Source organism: Dromiciops gliroides, chromosome 2, assembly GCF_019393635.1.
Source record: "Dromiciops gliroides isolate mDroGli1 chromosome 2, mDroGli1.pri, whole genome shotgun sequence".
Classification (NCBI taxonomy): Eukaryota; Metazoa; Chordata; class Mammalia; order Microbiotheria; family Microbiotheriidae; genus Dromiciops; species Dromiciops gliroides.
In genome coordinates this window covers 570,230,943-570,250,720 of record NC_057862.1, presented here as the reverse complement: position 1 = coordinate 570,250,720, position 19,778 = coordinate 570,230,943, and the positions used below count along the sequence as shown (strand labels likewise).

The 19,778-nt window shown below is 37.2% G+C and overlaps 1 protein-coding gene across 3 annotated transcripts in view; it reads left to right on the top strand.

The window, feature by feature from the left end:
• Positions 1-19,778, top strand: part of LOC122742274 (SLX4 interacting protein) — a 244,107-nt gene that overhangs the window by 212,182 nt on the left and 12,147 nt on the right. Inside the window, exon 8 of one of the 3 annotated variants that reach the window (XM_043986392.1) lies at positions 10,483-10,672. The exons of the other annotated variants lie outside the window; for them this stretch is intronic. The gene's annotated coding sequence lies outside the window, so the exon portion shown is untranslated. The remainder of the gene's footprint in view (positions 1-10,482; positions 10,673-19,778) is intronic. 3 annotated transcript variants of the gene reach the window in all.

Sequence of the window (19,778 nt, the reverse complement as noted above, 5' to 3'; positions counted from 1 at the left end):
ATCAGTAAAGATTTATATTTTATATTTATATTTATATTTTAATAATAATCCTATCCTTGTATAACAGACATGCAAAAAAGGTATGACCTCCTAGATCCCATACCTTTCTGACATAACCTTTAAGAACCCAGAAACACCTTCATGAAGCATCCAAGGACTTTAGTGGAGATTCTACCCAGAACTTCCAAAAGGCTTAGAAGTCATACCCCTAAATTATTTTAGGTTTAAGTCAGTAATGTCTGAGGTCCCTCCAAAAGGAAATCACACACTAAAAGAGTATTTAGTGCATTTGTTATCTGTGAATAGAGTCATATTTCAAGGATGTTTGTTTTCATTACCTTTGTGTTTGGGAATTGAGATGTGAAAATAGCTGTCAAGGTTTTGCAAATTTATCACACATCTCTATGGTTCTGAAGACTTACCACTTCTGCCAAATGCTTTTTTTTAGTATCATCTAAGGAGGATTACTGGGACATTTCCTGACAAGTCGTCTTGAAAACCAAGTCAAAGCTTACTCTAAGATAGACTGGTGTTTAGTAACACTAATTTAGCATTAAAAGATTGTTTTTCTAGCTTGGTCTGGACTTGTGTGATTTCATCAGCATAAAAAAGTTCCCCTTTCCCTCAACCAATGTGGATCAGCTGTTGTTCTGCAATTTATAATACTAGAGAATTGCCTGGAGCGCTCAGAGCTTAAGTGATTTGCCCCAGGTCACACAGTATGAATTAATAAGACTTGAACCCAGATCTTGCTCAGTCAGGCCAGTTCTCTATCCAATCAGATGAAATGGAAAAACAAAGGATGTGACTTATACACAGCAAACTATAGTTCAGAGGACTATGTTCATTCTGCTCTATTACTTATTGCTAATTAGGACCAGAAAGAAAATGCTGCCCAAACATGTACCTAAAAACCTTGGATTTCTGGTTCAAAGTAGTTGCATTTCACCCACCAAACTGTGTGACAGAAGGGACCATCTAATCTAGCCCAGACACAGAAGGAACTCACACTGTAACAAATGGTCATCCAGCCTCTGCTGGAAGGGCTCCCAGGAGGGTGAAACCACAGGCTCTCTAGGCAGCCTGTTCTACTTCTGGATGCTTTCATTTCAAGGAAGTTGATCCTTACATCCAGCCCAAACTGGCTTCTTGACAGTTTCCATCTACTGCTCCTGGTTCTGCTTCCTAGTCCCTCCTCCACGTGACAGCCCTTCAATTGAAGACAGTTGTTATGTCTCCCCTGAGACATGGCTTCTCTTCTTATGGCTAAATACACGGAATTCTGTCAACCAATTCTCATATGGCAGGGACTAAAGAAAGGTGCCCAGTATGTTTTAAGTTTTCTGATATCATGAGGAACTTAAATGAAAATTGTATTACTATCAATATACTTGGACATGATTTTATCTCTTTCTCACACACGCATATCTTCTATTTTCTGTTAAAAGTGTAAAAATCCAAAGGGCAGCTAGGTGGTGCAATAGATAAAGCACCGGCCCTGGATTCAGGAAGACCTGAGTTCAAATCCGGCCTCAGATACTTGACACTTACCAGCTGTGTGACCCTGGGCTTAACCTTCATTGCCCTGCAAATAATTAAGTAAATAAATAAATAAATAAATAAATGAGTAAATAAATAAATTAGAAGTGGCGCAGTGGATAAAGCACCAGCCCTGGGCAAACACAGTCTGGATTGTAGCATTTCTATTTAGCAGGGGAAACCTGTGCTCACCCCATCTTGTTTAAAGGACCCTGTTTTAACACACAACTTAAAATTATCAACTCAGAATAAAGAGTTGTCATGGTATGAGCCTGCAGCATCCTTTCAGTAACAACTGGCATCTAATAATAAGCAAGCAACTAATTTTCATAATTAGTATAGCAAGGGGCCGCTTTAAGGAACTTATGACTCCAAAAACCTAATGGTCCTTATGGACAGAGACCTCTAAGAATATAGACCCCATAGGACAATAAGGACACAGTAGAAGAAATGGATGGGTAGCCTGATTTAGGTCCTCCAAGGCTATCTCCTCAAAAGAAAGAGACTTGGGAGTAACTCAGTCAATAGAAGATATCAAAATACCCAAGAGAGGAATATGGGTTCTTCAAAGTCCCATAAATCTCTGAGTTTCTTTTATAACTGCTGAGGAACAAGTGTCAATAGCTTATTATGAACTACATCTAGAGTCATCTAGGTTCTTCAAATCCAATTTATTCCCCAAAATTTAACTGAAGAGGCTGGACCCAATTCTCTTAGGGTTGATCTTTCATTTATTATCTCTCCAATGCAGTCTCAGCTACTGTGGCTTCATCCAGCCCTTTCAACATGACATCATCAATATAGTGATGAACATCAGCAACCTCAGAAAGTAGGACCCATTTCAGTTCTCTAGCCCCCAGACTATGGCTATATGAAGAATTCAAGCTACCTGAAAAAGGATAGGGGAGTTATGTGGTATTCTTTCTTGGGTTAGAGCAAATGCTCTTGATTAGTCTTAGCCATGGAACTAGAGGAGAAATGCATTAGTGAGATTTATTTCTTCATAACCACTCACCTAGTGCCTGTCCTATCAGATCCACCTTGTTGACAAATTCAGTAAAGGCCACCGCAATTTGCATAATACTTCATTCAGCGCCCAATAATTTATTGTCAAATGTCAAGTACCAAACAATATCTTTTATTGACTATACTGTTTTTTACAAGGGAAATTTGTATAGTGAAGTACTCCAGCTTCCTTCATTCTTATCATTAGAGAGGAAGTATATTATATCCCATCCAACACCTAATTTTGTTTAATATTAATTACATGGTATGGTTTAAGTAACTCCAAGAGTTTCTACTACCAACAATTACTAACAAAGAAGCTATTGTAAGTGCTCATACTTACTCCCAAGAACTCATAATAGCCATGGCCATAATACTTTCCCACTTATTAGCTACCTGTTAGCTACTTATTAGTTAGGATCACAACTGAGATCCAATCGAGTTCTGCTACCAACCTCCACTTGAACAAAGCATGTTCCCTCAATGTTTTCTCAAGGAAAAAAACTTCCCCCTAGAAACTTGGATAGCCTAAATGGATCCACTGAGGGTCCAACTTGGCTATCAGTCCAACCCTATATTGAGGGTCCAGCCAACTAAACTAGCTCTCAGTATCTAACAGGCCCTTGAATATGTAGCACCCTACCCCCTTGCCAAATCACAGGCCCTAAGGTATATAGCCACCAGTCCCCCAGAAGTCCTGTAGTTAGAATAGCAGCAGCAGCAGCATTATAATTCAACATTTTAAAAACTGTTTATAAATATTGTCTTATTTGACCTTTAAAATGGCCCTAAAAGGTAGATGCTATTATTATCCCCATTTTATAGATGAGGAACTGAGTCAGAGATTAAGTGACTTTGTCCAGGGTTACATAGCTACTAAATGTCTCATATGGGATTTGAATTCAGCCCTTCCTGATTGTAGGCCCAGATGCTCAATCCACTGTACCACTTAGCTGAATATTAGCAGAACCTTAACCCTTACCCTTGTTAGGGCTAAAATTCTAGCTATACTATATAAAATCTATTGAGTGGTCACCAATAAATTATAAGCTTTAGCAAGAGTATTTAAGCATTTAAGTATTTATTAAAGAGCATTAGGATCAGAGAGAAAGGTAAAAATCTAACTATTTCTAAGAGACCCTATCATCCAACCCACCGTGGCGAGTTCAGGAAAGAAACCGAACCCCTCCGCCAGTGTCCGCTTCCTACTTCATGTCCCCCTCCCAGAAATGGGAGGCTCCTCAAGTTGATTGGCTGGTAGTCTTGATAGACAGTGCCCACGAGCAAACGTCACTTCCTGATGCTAAGGACCTTGACCACATGGCTTCCCCTCAGAGACCTCCTCATGGCTGAGCTTTTCTACAGTAAGTCTCCAGCAGGTGGCATCATTCCAATCGTTACAGTCCTCCCTTTGTTTCTTCAAGAAACAGGGTGTTTCCTTGATGAAACAGTAAAAAAAATAACAGAATATAATAACCTATGCTAACTAACAATATGTTAACAATATGGAAAAGGGAGAGAGGAAAGTTTTGTCCAGAGGGGCAGTCCCTCACAAACCAGTACTTTGACATTGGTCTTGCAAAGGGAGTGCCTCTGCAGAGAATACATGTTACAAATGGTGTATATAATAACAAAAGGGAAAAAGAAAAACAAAGAAACCAAATTATTCATTTAATGTCTTTGAAAGTCTTTTCTCAGATGTCCTCTGGGTGTAGTCATGGAATGGAAGTCTTTTCAGGGGTTGATATGTGGATGCTGGTAATCAACTACGAAAATTTCCTACAAAATTGAATTTAACACAACTTTAAAATAGCTTTGTCAATAATCAAATCAAATAATGAAAGTTCTCAAAAACATGTCTAAGGGAATTCAGAATCTTAGTTGTTACACATGAAACATATAATAAAACAAAAATTGAAACTTTCTCTAAAACTTAATATTACTATAGTCCCCACTTGTAGAAAGTAAATTGAGAAGTCTCCAGCAGGTGGCGTCATTCCAATCATTACACCCCAAAGGGATTCATCTCAGCTATCCCTCAAGTCTGAACACCTAGTTAGGTACCTCCGAACAACTAGATAGAGTAGGGGAATGACAAGGTAGAGTGGAGGCCTTCAGAAATGTCCACAAGGTTTTTTTTGTTTGTGTATTTTGTTTGTTTTTTAGCGGGACAATGAGGGTTAAGTGACTTTCCCAGGGTCACACATCTATTAAGTGTCAAATATCTGAAGCCGGATTTGAACTCAGGTCCTCCTGAATCCAGGGTCAGTGCTTAATCCACTGTGCCAACTAGCTGCCCCCTGATGTCCACAGTTTATGTGGGCAGTACTCTTACTGCCCTAGTCCTGTATGTGCTGATAGACTTTTACCAAGAATCCTATGAAATGATCATCAGTCACTTTCTTGTTAACTTCATGTTCCAAGAATCACAACCACAGCTCATTTACAACTATGATCTCAGATCATCTCCATCATCTCCTAAAAAGGGAAAAGGGCAATCCCCATTTAGTTCCTTGAACCAATTCATTTGACTTTACAAAAGCAAGTCCTTTGTACATTTTTCAAGCTGACAGAACTCAGCAGTTGACAGAATCTCTGGGTTGCCCCCCTCCATTGTACCACACCTTCATTAGTCATTGTTATAATAATTAATTAGCTTGGTGTATTTTTTTTTTAATTATCCAAGTTCCATGGTGGTCAGTGCACACCAACCCTTTGATTCCCCTATGGAGGAGATTATTCCCTACAAGATAGTATCCTGGGAGTTAGTAATGGGCTAAGTTCTCTTAGACCTCTGCTGATACCCAGTCCTTGTCTTCACTCCTGCTCCTGTTGTCTTCTTTTTTTTTTTTACATATAAGGTATTTTATTTTTTCCGTTACATGTAAAGATAGTTCTCAACTTTTGTTTATACAAGCTTTACAATTTCAGATTTTTCTCCCTCCTCTCCCTCCCCCTTCCCCTAGACAGCAGGTAATCTGATATAGGTTATATCTATATATCTATATACATGTACATATAGATATATATATATACACACACATATATATACACATAATAACATTAATCCTATTTCCGCATTAATCCTGTTATAAGAGAAAAAATCAGAGCAGTAATGCAAAACCTCAAAATAGGAAAAAAAAAAACAATAGCACCCAAAACAAAAGAAATAGTATGGTTCAATCAGCATCTATACTCCACAGTTCTTTTTTTTTTTTTTCCTTGGATTTGGAGATCCTCTTCCATCATGAGTTCCCTGGAACTCTTCTGTACCATTGCATTGTTGAGAAGAATATAGTCCATCACAGTAGGTCAACACTCAATGTTGATGATACTGTGTACAATGTCTGTTGTCTTCTTTTATAGAATACTTTAATACATTGTCCAAGGAAACCTCTAGATTAGAGATTGTGCTTCCCACTCACAACCTCAGTTCCCACCCCCCACTACCATTGCCTTATTCACCTGTGATGTTAACAGAAACAGAACTAATTTCCTCTGCCTTCAAAGCATGGTTTTTAAAATCAAAAGTTCTACTTCTGATTCCAAATATCCAAGTAAAATTCATTTTTGTTTTACTTATGTTGGTGGTCCAGCTTTTCTAAAACTGTTAATAAAAGCTAACAGCTACTTAATTTTGCTATACTTCTTTTCTCCCTGTCACACTTCTTAATTATACACCATGCTAATTCTAGGGGATCGTTGGGAGCCTCATCTTTACACCACTGAGAAGGGTCCCCCATATACTCCTCAAGAACACTGTAGTCACAGGATATGAGCACTCAAGGTTCTGTTCTCCCACATCACCTTTCCTCCACTTCAACAATGAATATAATCACAAAGCCATTACAAACAACTTCTTACCACACAAAATCTTCTGAGCCAAGCCTACCTCAAGAGGGCCTGATGATTCAGGTTCAGGGTTTAGAATTCCAGAAGATACTTACAAGATGCAAGATGCAAGATAAACAACTTTGCTTCTGGTAGTGCTTAAAAGGATTCCTGTAGTTCCCTGTTAAAGTCCCTAATCTTGTGCATCCACCACAGCCATAAGGAACACTAGGTCAGAAAAGTGTTTCCCCTCAAGGCAATGGAAATTCCATTAAAACCTCAGACCAATTCCCCATAGGTTGGGCTTGTTAGGCCAGACGGACTCCCTGCCTTCTTGAAGTACTAGACCAGTCTGTATAAAACAGGTGCCAGTCCTCCCATACCACATTAATTTTTTGTCATATCATGAGTCAATAATACTTTCTAAAGCCACATGTAAATTGTTTCTTTGAATAGAACTTACCTCTACTAATATTCATTGATCAAATTTCAGTGTCAAGTGCTCATGTCTCTTTATGAAAAACAAACAAAAAAAGAAAGCTCTCGGAGCTCTTTATAAATATAATTTGAGCTATGTAGTTATTAAGTACTTAGGCATCTAGTTAGTAATCTATCCCCCAAAGAGAAGAGGAAGCATGATGAAGTAGAAAGGCCACTAGGTTTTTAATCAGAGGACCTGGATTCAAATCCTATCTCTAATATCTGGGTTCAAATACTCACTCTGCTACTAAATATCTCTGTGACCTGGGCCAATTTCCTCATCTGTAAAATAAAGGGGTGAGATTCTATGACCTGTACTACATTTCAAATCTAGCATCACAAACCCTAATACTCTGCATGAAGAAAGAGAAACAGCATTAAGGAAAACAATGGTGAAAGCAGTGTAACCCTAGGAAGTTCTTGCTGGAAGTGAATAAATTTTGATGATGCTGAGGTTTTGAGTTTCAAAATATGTGATAGAGAGGTACTGAACAATTGGGGTGGGGGGAAGTCATGGGAAGCATTACTATCAAAAATGGTGAACAAGAAAACATTAATAGCTATTGACTCATTTTTTTTCATCTCTACAAAATCTTTAAGAGAGTGATCTACACACATATCACTGGCAAAGTTGTTGGAAATACAAAAGGAATAAGCAGACTTTCATAAACATTTTACTACAGCAATTTACATCATTACTATTGCATAACTGACTGTAAGGTACAGGGAATACAAGATCTCATTGTTGATTATTAGAAAGCATTTGACTTGGTAGAACAAAATGCAGCTTTAAAGGCTCTCATCCAACAAGATGTTTCTCGAGTAGATTTTTTAAAATCACTTAAGATTCCTTAATAGCTGCAGCAACCAATAACTTTGTCTGGGTTTCTCTGATTGTTAATAAATAGCAACAGGAGATCAGATGGGAAGTCTGCGCTCATCAATGGTACCTGCAGCTGTCATGAAGAGTAGCTATCATGGCATCCAAATCAAAGAGATTCCCCCTAAATGGCAAAGTCCTCCAGATGTTCACATTTGCATCTAACAATTAAGGTTGCATCAAGTCCTGGATAATTGCTGCTCAGAGGGATTCATCCTAACTATTCGCATAGGAAAAATGAAGTTGATAAGAACACATATTTCCCAGACTATGCAATGCATTTGGGTAGACCACCTATAGAGTTGATACATCAGTACAAATATCTTGGACAAATGTTAGAAATGGACAGTGAACTAGACTTGTAAACAAGAGGAAGAGAATGGGTTGATCCCATTTTGGAACCTGAGCAGTGCTTCCAGAGTCTCCAGTGTTCTCCCTAAAACAAAAACCCATCTTTGTAAAAATATTATTCAATCTGCAAGCGTTTATTACACACCTGTTATGTGGAAGACAGTGAGTTTGGCATTAAAGACACAAAGATAAAAGCCAAAACAGTCCCAGGACTTAAAGGACTTAAAATCTAGCAGAAGACAATGCACACACAGAACTATACACAAAATAGATACAAGGTCAGTTTTGGAGGGTTGGGAATGGTCTCATTTAGAAAGTAGCACTTGAGCTCAGCCTTCATGAAAATTAGCTGTAATGAGGATAAACAGGTGAGTCCTATGGATCTTCAGGACCAATCTTCTTATCCCTTCTCTCCTTGTAATAAATCAAAAATCAAGAATGACTCAAGGCCCTAAAAAGATGTGTTACTTGTGCTTAATCCATCCACCAGTAGTAGAAAAGAGATAGCATTAAGAGACAGTTGTGGTCCTCAGTAGGGTCTATACTAGGCCATACAGGAAAACAAAGGCAATGCCTAGACCACCCAGCTGATCTCTTGCTCCTCTATTCCATGCCCTAAGGCAGCCCAGGGGGCTTTCCACAAACAATTTTTTTTAAAAAAGCACTCTTCCCTTGAGGGGAAGAAGATGCAGTCACTTCCCTAGAGTCAGTAAGAAGTGGAAGGCAGCAGTCTGACTCAGCAATATCATCTCAGGAGCAAGTAAGGCACCGGCATTCCCCACTCTGATGTTAGAGACAGTCGTTAGCTTACACGGACCTTGTTCTAAAAAGTTCGTTTTTTAAATTGACTGCTTTTAACTTGGAGGACGTTTTCCCATAGAAAAAAAATGACATAAACGATAGATTTCCAAGCCATATGACATGGAAACAAGGGCTTTGTCCAAATACTGTCCATTTTATCCACAACAACTTATTTGGGAACTTTAGTACCAGTAGTAGCCAGATTTCTAGGGGTCCTGGAAGCAGGAGACTATGTACTGCAATATGGAGGGTGACATAAAGAAATTGAGTTTCCTCCCTTTTTCCTGGGCACAGGGCCAACACTAGGTAAAAAAAAAAAATTAATAGATGAAAGTTGTCTTTGGCAACCTCCCACCTTCCTTTCTAGGTCCTCTCTTGCTTACTAATGCCCCTCTCCCCAGGCCTCCAAGTTCCCAGCATCTTGACTACAAATTAAACTACAACATAGCCTGCCTTTCGCTCACTACACCCTTATATGGTCATTGGGTTTTCACAGACTAGTGCTAGCATTTCTAAAGCAAACAATCCCAATCTAAAAATCAAGTACTTTCTTCCTTTTCTTTTCACTTCATTCATTTGCTTAATCCAATTGTCTCATTATACATTCTCATATTTTCATAAGTATTTTTTTCTTTGAGTAGATAGAAGGCATGTCATAATTTTTCATTTAAAATATGTAATAAATCCTGCCTATTCTCTCATGGCCCTTTCTTAACTTAGTCCAGTTTATTAGTCTTACTATCATATAGTCAGATATTGCACCAAAATAGGTACAGTATTCTCAGTGAGACTCATTTCAGAAGATGATACTTCTGCAACTTCAAATTTCCTTAACATAAAGACTATTCAATTGTGGATCTGCTTAGTAAGTTATCATCTCTACAACAGATGACATTCTAAAATTGGCAGTGCTTTCATTCATGACATCATTTTGATACGTTATCAGTGAACATCCAACATCAAGTATAACCTAAAGCTTCAAATGCAGGTGAAAATTTTTCTTATTCTTGTATATGTTTATAGAATTTGGATCAATGTTATGCCATAGGATTACTGTATATTACCAAATAAGGCTATCTAGTTTGTGAAGGTTGCCACGTAGATTAGTAGAAAGCATAGGTTCACAGAATTTGAGAATTGGAAGAAACTTCAACAGCCATCTAAGCCAACCCATACACAGAACCCCCACTCCATAGCATAGTATAATATAACACAACATAGCATGACCTAACAGAGCACATACATGTTAACATGTTTAAAATTATTTAATATATTTATATGAATATAAGTATGACATTATAAGATTTGTGTTAATATAGTTATATTATAGTCAGTTTGGTGCTAAATTGTTATATTAATATCAGTGTGTTATAATGCAATTATTAAAATGTAAATATCAATATGTGATATTAATATATTTATTATATAATATGGTATTATGTATAATATGGTTCCATTATAATTATGTTATAATACAGTTTGTTATTTAATATAATACCATTATTTTAATGTATTATGGTGTGTTGTAATTTATCATATGTTCGATTATATCTATGTTCATATATATTAGCTTATATTTATATTATGTTGTACAGATGCTGCTTTAATATCTCCAAGGAGGAGGAAACCACAAGCTCTCTTGTCCTTGACATCAAGCCTAAATTGGCTTCTTGGTAGCTTTCACCCATTGCTCCTGGTTCTGTCCCTTGGGCCATATAGAAAAAGTCTAGTCTCTCTTCCACATGACAACAGTTGAAACATTTGAAGGCAGGTCTACTCTCCTGAGTGAGTATTCTTTTCTCCTGTTCAGTTTTCTCCTGGTCGCCCGGCCCCATTAACTGATCCTCCTGTGTCATCATTTAATAGGCCCTCACCAACCCCTCTCTGGACACTGTCCTATTTATCAATGTCCTTCTTAAACCTTGGTGCTCAGAGCCCTGTGCACAAGATGCAGTCTAAGGAGTAGGACTATCACCTCTAATTCCTGGAAGCTAGACCCCTTTTAATACAGTCCAAGATCACATAAGCAATTTAAGCTGACAGATCACATTGCTGGCCCATATTGAGCTCAGAGTCCATTGAAACATTCAGATCTTCACAACAACTGCTTTGTATCCATGACTCTTCTATCTTAAACTTGAAAAACTGATGTTTGTACCCAATTGCATTTATTGCTGTTGAATTTCATATTAGATTCTACATTATGCTCTAACCTGTCAAGAGCCCTTTGGATCTTGACTTCTCCGATGTATTAACTATCCCAACTAGCTTTGAGGCATCTACAGTTTTTATTAGCATACCATATTTGTCTTTATTCAAGTCATGGAAGAACATGTTAAATACCATAGGGCTAGGCACACATCCCTAGGGAATCCTTCTGTCCATTCAACTGGTTCTAATCCATCTAATTATATTATAATTTAATCCATACTGATCCAGCCTTTCTATGACAATAATATAAGATACTTTATCAGAAGCTTGACTAAAATCAAACTATGCATGACGTGGCTCCCACCCAAGCAGGGTAGAGGAAAGGCAGCCCTTTACTTCTTCTGTAGGAAATGAAATATAACTCCTGTTGGGTAGAGAGACTGCAGAGCCTGACTGTGTACTGATGCAAAGTCTGTACTGAGGTGGTTCTAGACATTCTTTGAAGAGAGATAGGTAGCATAGTATACTCTAGAGAAGATGTAGGGAAAGATTTGAAAGTTTCAGACATGTAGGGGAAGCTGACTCTTCAACATGCCCTCATTTTTAATTTGCCTTCCTATAGGTTTCAAATAAAGGACCTCAGTGGTTAAAGCACTGGCCCTGGATTCAGGCCCTGAGTTCAAATCCGGCCTCAGACACTTGACACTTACTAACTGTGTGACCCTGGGCAAGTCACTTAACCCCCATTGCCTGCAAAAAAAACCAAAAACAAATAAAGGACCTCTTCTGGGGTGAGATTGAGACTTCTGTCCTCATTTAAACTCAGATTTTATCTTGTTCCCAACTAAAGAGGTCATTTACTTTTGTGCATTGTTTGGCATAGTCTAATCTGTAACCTCTCCAATTTCTTTTTGCTGCTGTATTTAAAAAAATATTGACTTTTTTATTATGAACTTCATACTCTTAGACTAGACAGATATATGAGGTATAGCTCTGGCTTCATACCCCATTAGTGAAGAGGAGGAAAACCAAAGGAAATGTCTGCACCACCAACATACTACCTTTGGGGGTTTGGGGGGCCAGGAGAAGTTGGGCTGGACAACAGGCAGACCCAGAAGTACCACCAAGGCTGGGTTCTCTTTTCTCCAGTCACCTAGAAAAGTATCTGGCTAAGTTGCTTTAAAGGGGAGGGTAACCCTTAATTTACAGTCACCAGCTTAACTCTTTAACACCAAATGCTAGTTATACCAAAGACCTCACACAAAACAAATGGCAAGCAAACCCATTTATCCAGTCAGGGCTGCAGACAGAAATCAAGAAAGCTATCCAATAATACACAGAGTAAATGAGCTTTTCATCTGGGAGTGAAATAATCATCTTCCTTATCATAGCTAGCATTTATATAGCACCACTTAAATATTATGTCATTTTAACCTTACAACACTTCTGTGAGGTATGTACTGTTACTCCCATTTTATAGATGAGAAAACTGAGGCTGAAAGAGATTAAATGACTTGTCCAGGGTCATGTGGCTTATAAGTGTCTTAGAAAGGAATTAAACTCAGGTTTTCCATATTCCAGGTCCAATACTCTACCCACTGTGTCACCTCGCTGCCTGATAATAGCTCATCTCCAAAGTGAACAGAAGCCCCATTCTCAGCCAAAGGAAGGTCCTTTCTCTGAAGTCTCTAGGGAGACAAGCAGAAAACCTGGGCTTCCCCCTACATGCCTATAATATCTAAAGTCTTTTTATCCTCCATACAATACCCTTAGTCTGCCTGTCTCTCTCCAAAGAATGTTTAGAACCACTTCAGCCTAACTTTTACACAGGTACACAGCCTCAAGGTCAGGATTCTATACACCAGTCAGAAATCTCATCCCCCTCCATTCACAGCATGTGGTACAGGGCTACATTCATTTATCATTCATCATTCCCCTAATCTACTAGTTTAGTAATCCTGTCAAAAAAAGGAAATGAGATTAGTCTGGTATGACCTGTTCTAAATGAAGCCATCCTGGCTTTTTGTAATCCCTGCTTCTCTTTGTAGATATTCACCAACCATCTCTTTAATGATCCATTCTAGAATTTTCCCAGGAATCAAAGTCAAGCACACTGGCTGAGTCAGGTAGTTTTGAATTATGTCACCCAAAATACAACTTGTAGTTTCACCTTTGTGGCCCAGAAGAGGAAAAACAATTAGGAAATTACTGTTTTAAGTAGGACCAGAAGATAAGAAACATAGTCTTGTTCTGCTTCTACCACTTAGCTAGCTATATGATTTTAGATTGTTAACATTTGTGTATCAGTCTCATTGTCTTCGGATTCTAGAATCTCAGAGTCAAAAGGTTTCCTAGAAGTCATCCAGCCTAACCTGTAACTGCTTACAAATCCCCTAGCAATTGTTATCCCACCTCCACTCGAAGACCTCTGATTATGGGAAACTGCTTGATTTTATAAGGCAGCCCATTCTGCTTTTGTACAGTATTAGAAAGCTTTTTTAAATATCCAGCTGAAGGTTATCCCAAGACTCCAATGAGTTCATTTTAATGTAATGTAAAATGCTTCAGAAAGCTTAACAGTGTTATACAAATACAAGATGGAATTTAAAGGGGGGGAATAATTATATTGTATGAACATACAAATACTGTGTGTTACTAACACACTAAACATATGTAGTTAAATATCTATTAATTGAAAAAAAAAGAATTTTTAGACCTGTTTTTTCAAGGGTCATATTTTAGGATAAAAATTCTGGGTATAAGAAAGCTTAAAAGTGATGTTATATCTAATTCTACAGGGATCTGGTTTATCAAATCTATAGATATCAATCATAATAAACAAGGTCAAGAGATTTTGAGGCAAAGTCATCACAAAATATTATTTAATTATTATGACTGATTAGTACTCCAGATACTCAATTGGATCTGTGATCTCATTGAAATGGATGTTTCCTCCAAAGATTTATGCCCATCTTGAATGACTCTTGCCCATGTCCCCCCATTTATTTCACCACAGTGGTACACATCATGTGTTGGCACCCTTGCTTGCTTTTTCTTTCATCATAAGAAGACTAGAGGATCACACAGCATGTCCAAGAGGCATTCCTTACTCTTGCCATGTGACCAGCCTGTGGTCATGTGTGCCTTTGATAACCCTCTTGACTTCATTTCTTTTTCCTTATTGGTCATGTATCCACCAGGTGCATCTCCATTGCCCTCTGAATATTACTTTTTAAAAATTCTTTGGAGACCGTAGTGTTCTGTGACTCCCGGGCAGACAACAATGTTGGTAGAATATTGGTATTGAAAAGACGGATCTTCATTTCTGAGTTAAGTTTAGGGTTACTGAAAGACCTCTGCAATTTCCCATAGTCAACCTAATTGAGTTATTTCCTCCTATTTAATTCTGAACCCAACTTGAACATTTGTGTGTCTGTCCCAGGCATGATCATTGAATTAGTTCTATAACTTAATGTTGTATTGTGGTTACTACACATTCTTTATCCACTTGTGTTTGCCATTTTGGCTAGGCCAAACTCTTTTAAATAGCTATGATTCTCATCCAGGGGGTTCTGTAGTGTCCTGGGTATTAATAGAGCTAACATGAAAAGAGGATCATCTGATTGATTAATATTATTTTTTTTACATATTTCCTGACATGTAGGGCATTCATAACATCTCCATATTCCAGTAGAAATGTCCTCATTCTTCATGTATTTGGTGGCTTTTAACTTTTTTATTTGAGGGAAGAATAGGAAAGAGTGAGAGTATACACTTAGGCGTGCCAGTATTTGACAGATCTATGATCTCAATATGAGCATGCCATCCATTGTTTTAGATTTCTACTCATACACGCCCACACATATTTTTATCCATGTCCTTATATCAGTTCTGTTGATGTTACATGAATACCAAAGGAGCCCATGTGCTGTTCATTGGTTATCCCCCACTGAGTAGCCCAGATCTTCCTTTCTCATCATCCAGCTCTATGATGGCATCCTTACACCACTTCTGCACAATTCTTCTGTAAAAATCGGTTGTAGCCCTATTCACATGCAGAATACATCTTCCTGTAACCCACAGCTTTAATTCTTCAGTCAGCATTACTCTATAACTTGTAGCTGTGCAGTATCATCCTAAGAATATGAATGTTTAAAAAAAAGTGGGCCTTTGTATAAAGATAATGCTTGGGATCATTAAAAGCACAGTGTAGTTTCTCAAAGGCAATCTATCCTGTTCTCTTCCTATTCAGTTCTGGGTCAGATTTGTTGTCCATCTACAGTGTCTGTCTATACCTTATACCTCATCTAGAACTCTCTATTCTCATTCAAATGTTTTTTATTCTTACATTCTGGGGTCAACTCACCCCCTTTGTCACTGTCTCTGCTATACATCATTGAGAAAGAAATTATTTGGGAATAGGATTTTTTTAAAGTATTATACAAGGAACACACTGACTCCTAGCACCTGGTATCAAAATACAATTCATGGTAGGGTATCTATTATGTGTGCTGTAAGGTTAAAAATAACAGTTTACATAACCATCCCTTTTTTTCTTATGTAACACCTGATGTGAACACTTAACAAAACTATTTTTGAATGATGTAAAGGTTTAACCATAACAAATATATTCAAATAAATTTAATTATTTCTGCTTATTTTTTTATCATAACATGGCCTAAACCAACTTATCAAAAGGTAATTGAGGGCAGCTAGATGGCGCAGTGGATAAAGCACTGGCCCTGGATTCAGGAGTACCTGAGTTCAAATCCGGCCTCAGACACTTAACACTTACTAGCTGTGTGACCCTGGGCAAGTCACTTAACCCCAATTGCCTCACCAAAAAAAAAAAAAAACCCCAAGAAAAAAAAAGGTAATTGAACTCTTACCAGTGCCTTGAAAAATGTCTTGCTTGGGATTCATAAATAACTATTCATGAATTTGAATATTAAAGCAAATGATGACAAAAAAAATTGCAAACACATGTTCCCATTTGCTATCCTTTTATGAATTTTTCTTTTTTTTCTTTTTTTAAGAAAAAATTTTTAATTTAAAAAAAAGAAATTACCTCAATATCATCGATGAATAATACTAAAGCACTTAAAAAAAGAATACAAGTCAAAATTCCATTTAGTTATTTCAACTTGACTGAAAATGGTACTGGTACTGAAACAGAACAAAGCAGCTAGCCAGATTTAAATTCATCTTTTATGAATTTTTCTACCTTATTTCTTTTCTTTTCTTTTTTTTTTAGTGAGGCAATTGGGGTTAAGTGACTTGCCCAGGGTCACACAGCTAGTAAGTGTTAAGTGTCTGAGGCCGGATTTGAACTCAGGTACTCCTGACTCCAGGGCCGATGCTCTATCCACTGTGCCACCTCACTGCCCCTCCTTATTTCTATTTTAAATTAATGATAAAAGTTTCATATAGCATGGGCAAAAGAAATAGATAAGTATTTTATTAAATCAAGTCAAAAAACTATATGCCAGTCACTGTGCTGAGTTCTAGGAATACAAATACAAGTGAAAAAGAAAAATAGTCCCTGTCCTCAAGGAGCTTACATTCTAACGAGGGAAGGCAACACATTAAAAGGATGCTGAAAAGGAGAGGTTAAAAAGCAACACATTAAAAGGAGAGGTTGGGGGCAAAGGGTGATGAGAGAGAAGTTAAAATGTCTATATGTCTGGGCTGTATAAGTAGTACAGCACAGAGAGGAGTAAAGGAGTAAACATAGCTAGCCTGGACATTTTCTTTAAAATGGAGGCTTTGTAAGAAATTGACCAATCAAAAGAAGAAGGCACAGGGGGCAAGGGTATGAAGGCTGCTGAATCATGGTAGAGAAAGAAGTCATATCAGGAGTGAAGCCCAGAAACAAATAATAAGAAAACATATTGATTTGCAAATAGGGGTACAATTCTTTTCTCTTTTGTAATTATGAATTAAAATAGTGGGTCTAATAATTCAATTCAACAACTCTTAAGGGCCTATATGTCATGTAGTCAATGCCATACCAGGAACACAAATGTGAAAGAAGAGACAGTCCATATTTTCAAGTTTAGAACCTAGTAGAAAGTGGGTAAGATATAACAAATAGAAAATATTGTAGCAACATATGAGCATAGAATACTTTAAGGTTTACAAAATGCTTTCCTTATGGCAGTACTATAATGCAGTTAGTATAAGTATTACATTTTACAGATGAAGAAATTGAGTAAAATGGCTTAGAATAAATATATTTTGGAATGATGGTAATGAATCAGCAGAAAGAGATAGAGGTAGGCATTCCAGCATCCTTTGAATTTTTTTTAAAGGAGTCTTAGATAATATCTAAGATTGCAAGTGAAAGCAATGTACTTCTATAAACAACTTACTCTAAAGGTCATATTTAAAGCAGTACCCTTATCTTCCAGTTTTTGGAAATTGGATCACTTTTCTTACAGCTACATAAAATTGTTTGTCATCATCATGGAGGATATTCAGCATAAAGTCTAATTGAAATAGAGCAAGACCTATTTCATTTATGTCTTTGTATCCCCAAAACACACCTGTGCCTAGCAAATGGAAGGTGTTTGACAAATACCTGTTGATTAAGTAGAAGAGATATAAATTATGAACCTGCCCCAGGTATACCATTTGCAAATGGCATTCTGAAAATTGCATCCTGCTCTACTTGAAACACAGCAAAGACGTTTAAAATTTTATCTATTCAAAAGAGATTGGCCTAATTCTCCATGCTAGAAAATCCAAGTGGATGAAAAATGCTAACTATATCGTCCAAACAATGATACACAATCAGATGGACAACCCACTAAGCAGGTTCATGAATAAACATATTTTCTTTGTGGGTGCCTGATTCTACTCAGAAGTCGTTTTGTGTAGTGTTCACATCAGGACCTAGATAGGAAAAAGGGATGCTTACATTACAAATATTTTGTTTATAACCTTCATAGAATACATAATACATACCTACTATTCCTGCCTCAAGATAAGTCTTAGCTAAAAGCACCACACATTACATTCTGATGCCAGGTTCTAAGAGGTATCCTATTCTGTGTAAAGTACTTTTAGAAAATCCTGTTTCCAGGTAATAATCTCTCTTTTTTTTTCAATAATTTATGTTCTGGGGAGCTCCTATACAAAGATTTAATGACAAAAGAGAGTGACTTGACCCTAAAAATATAAAAGTAAGAAGTTTCTAATGAGATTTGACAGTTCAAGGGCTAAAGGAGCATTTGAATCTATTTTTTTTTTTTGCCCACCCAGCCTTCATAGAAATGTAAATATGGCTGTCTTCAACAATTTGCCAAGAAATGTGTTTTTAATTTTAAGCCAGAGATCTGTCCCTGCCTTTAAAAAAGAAGAAGAAGTAAACCTGGGATATGGGCATTTTTTTTCTCAATCAGAACATCACTTTCTCTGTTGTCATCCTATCTCTAGGTCAGGATTTGGGGTATTTTTCTTTCATTATTTTGTTGTCAAAGGAATTTGGGATGAGTGCGTATTACCCTTTTTTCTTAAGTGAGCTTTGAAATTCCCATAGGAAAGAAATGGCATTTTTGAAGCCTTAATAAAAGAAAGTAAAGTCAATGATTGAGCCTAATATGAGATTTAAAGGAAGTGTCACTAGTGGTACAATATTTTATATGGTATATGCAGTGTCCATTGTTGTTATTTATGACCCTGTCTGCCTTCTATTGTGGACTTCTTCCAGCCTTGGGGAATTTACATCATTCCTAATAGCAAAAGGCTTTCTGGTTCCCACAGAGCTGTTCAAAGACTGACTCATACTCCTTATGTTAATTGTTCAGCTCTGAAAATACAGCACTTACAGGGTGTGGTTCTAAGGGGAAAATCTACTGTACTTAGAGGGCATGTTTAGAAGTGTTTCACACATAAATCTTTTTTTTTTTAATTTTATTTTATGCCTTAACCCTTTTTAGTCAACTTGGATGTTTTAACAAACAAATAAAAAGGAGGCAGTCATGTGTTAGCTTGTGCATCTTATCCATTTGACACAGTGATCTCTTGCTCACTAACTTTAAAATTGTCTTATATCATGAATCAATGTTGCTTTGATCACATGTATCCACAACTGAAATCCACTCCACAGTTTGAAAGAACCAAATGCTTCTTTCCAGAATTCAGGTATAATGGTAGATAGCCTCAATCATGAATATATACATAGACATACACAAATGCATATGTATTATATATATATACACACATATATACATATACACACACAAATATGTACCTATATGTATAAACATAGATGAGCATATACAACATCTACCCACACTCTCTCTAACTATAAATAATATTTTCTTCATTCTTCCATGCCCTGTGGTTCAACTAGTAGCCACTTTTAAATATTTCCCATGTACAACATCTATACAAAATAAGCTCCCCTAACAGTATCTTATCACTTATGGCAAAGGAAATGAGAGAAATTTTCATTGTTTCTTTAAATGATCTATTTGCCAGTATGTACACACATACACAGGTGCAACATGGTAACAGCGTGAAATGCATTAAAAAGTGATGTAAATGGGGGCAGCTAGATGGCGCAGTGGTTAAAGCACCGGCCCTGAATTCAGGAGTACCTGAGTTCAAATCCGGCCTTAGACACTTGACACTTACTAGCTGTGTGACCCTGGGCAAGTCACTTAATCCCCATTGCCTGCAAAAACCCCCCCAAAAAAAAAAAAAGTGATGGAAAGGGGGCAGCTAGGTGGCACAG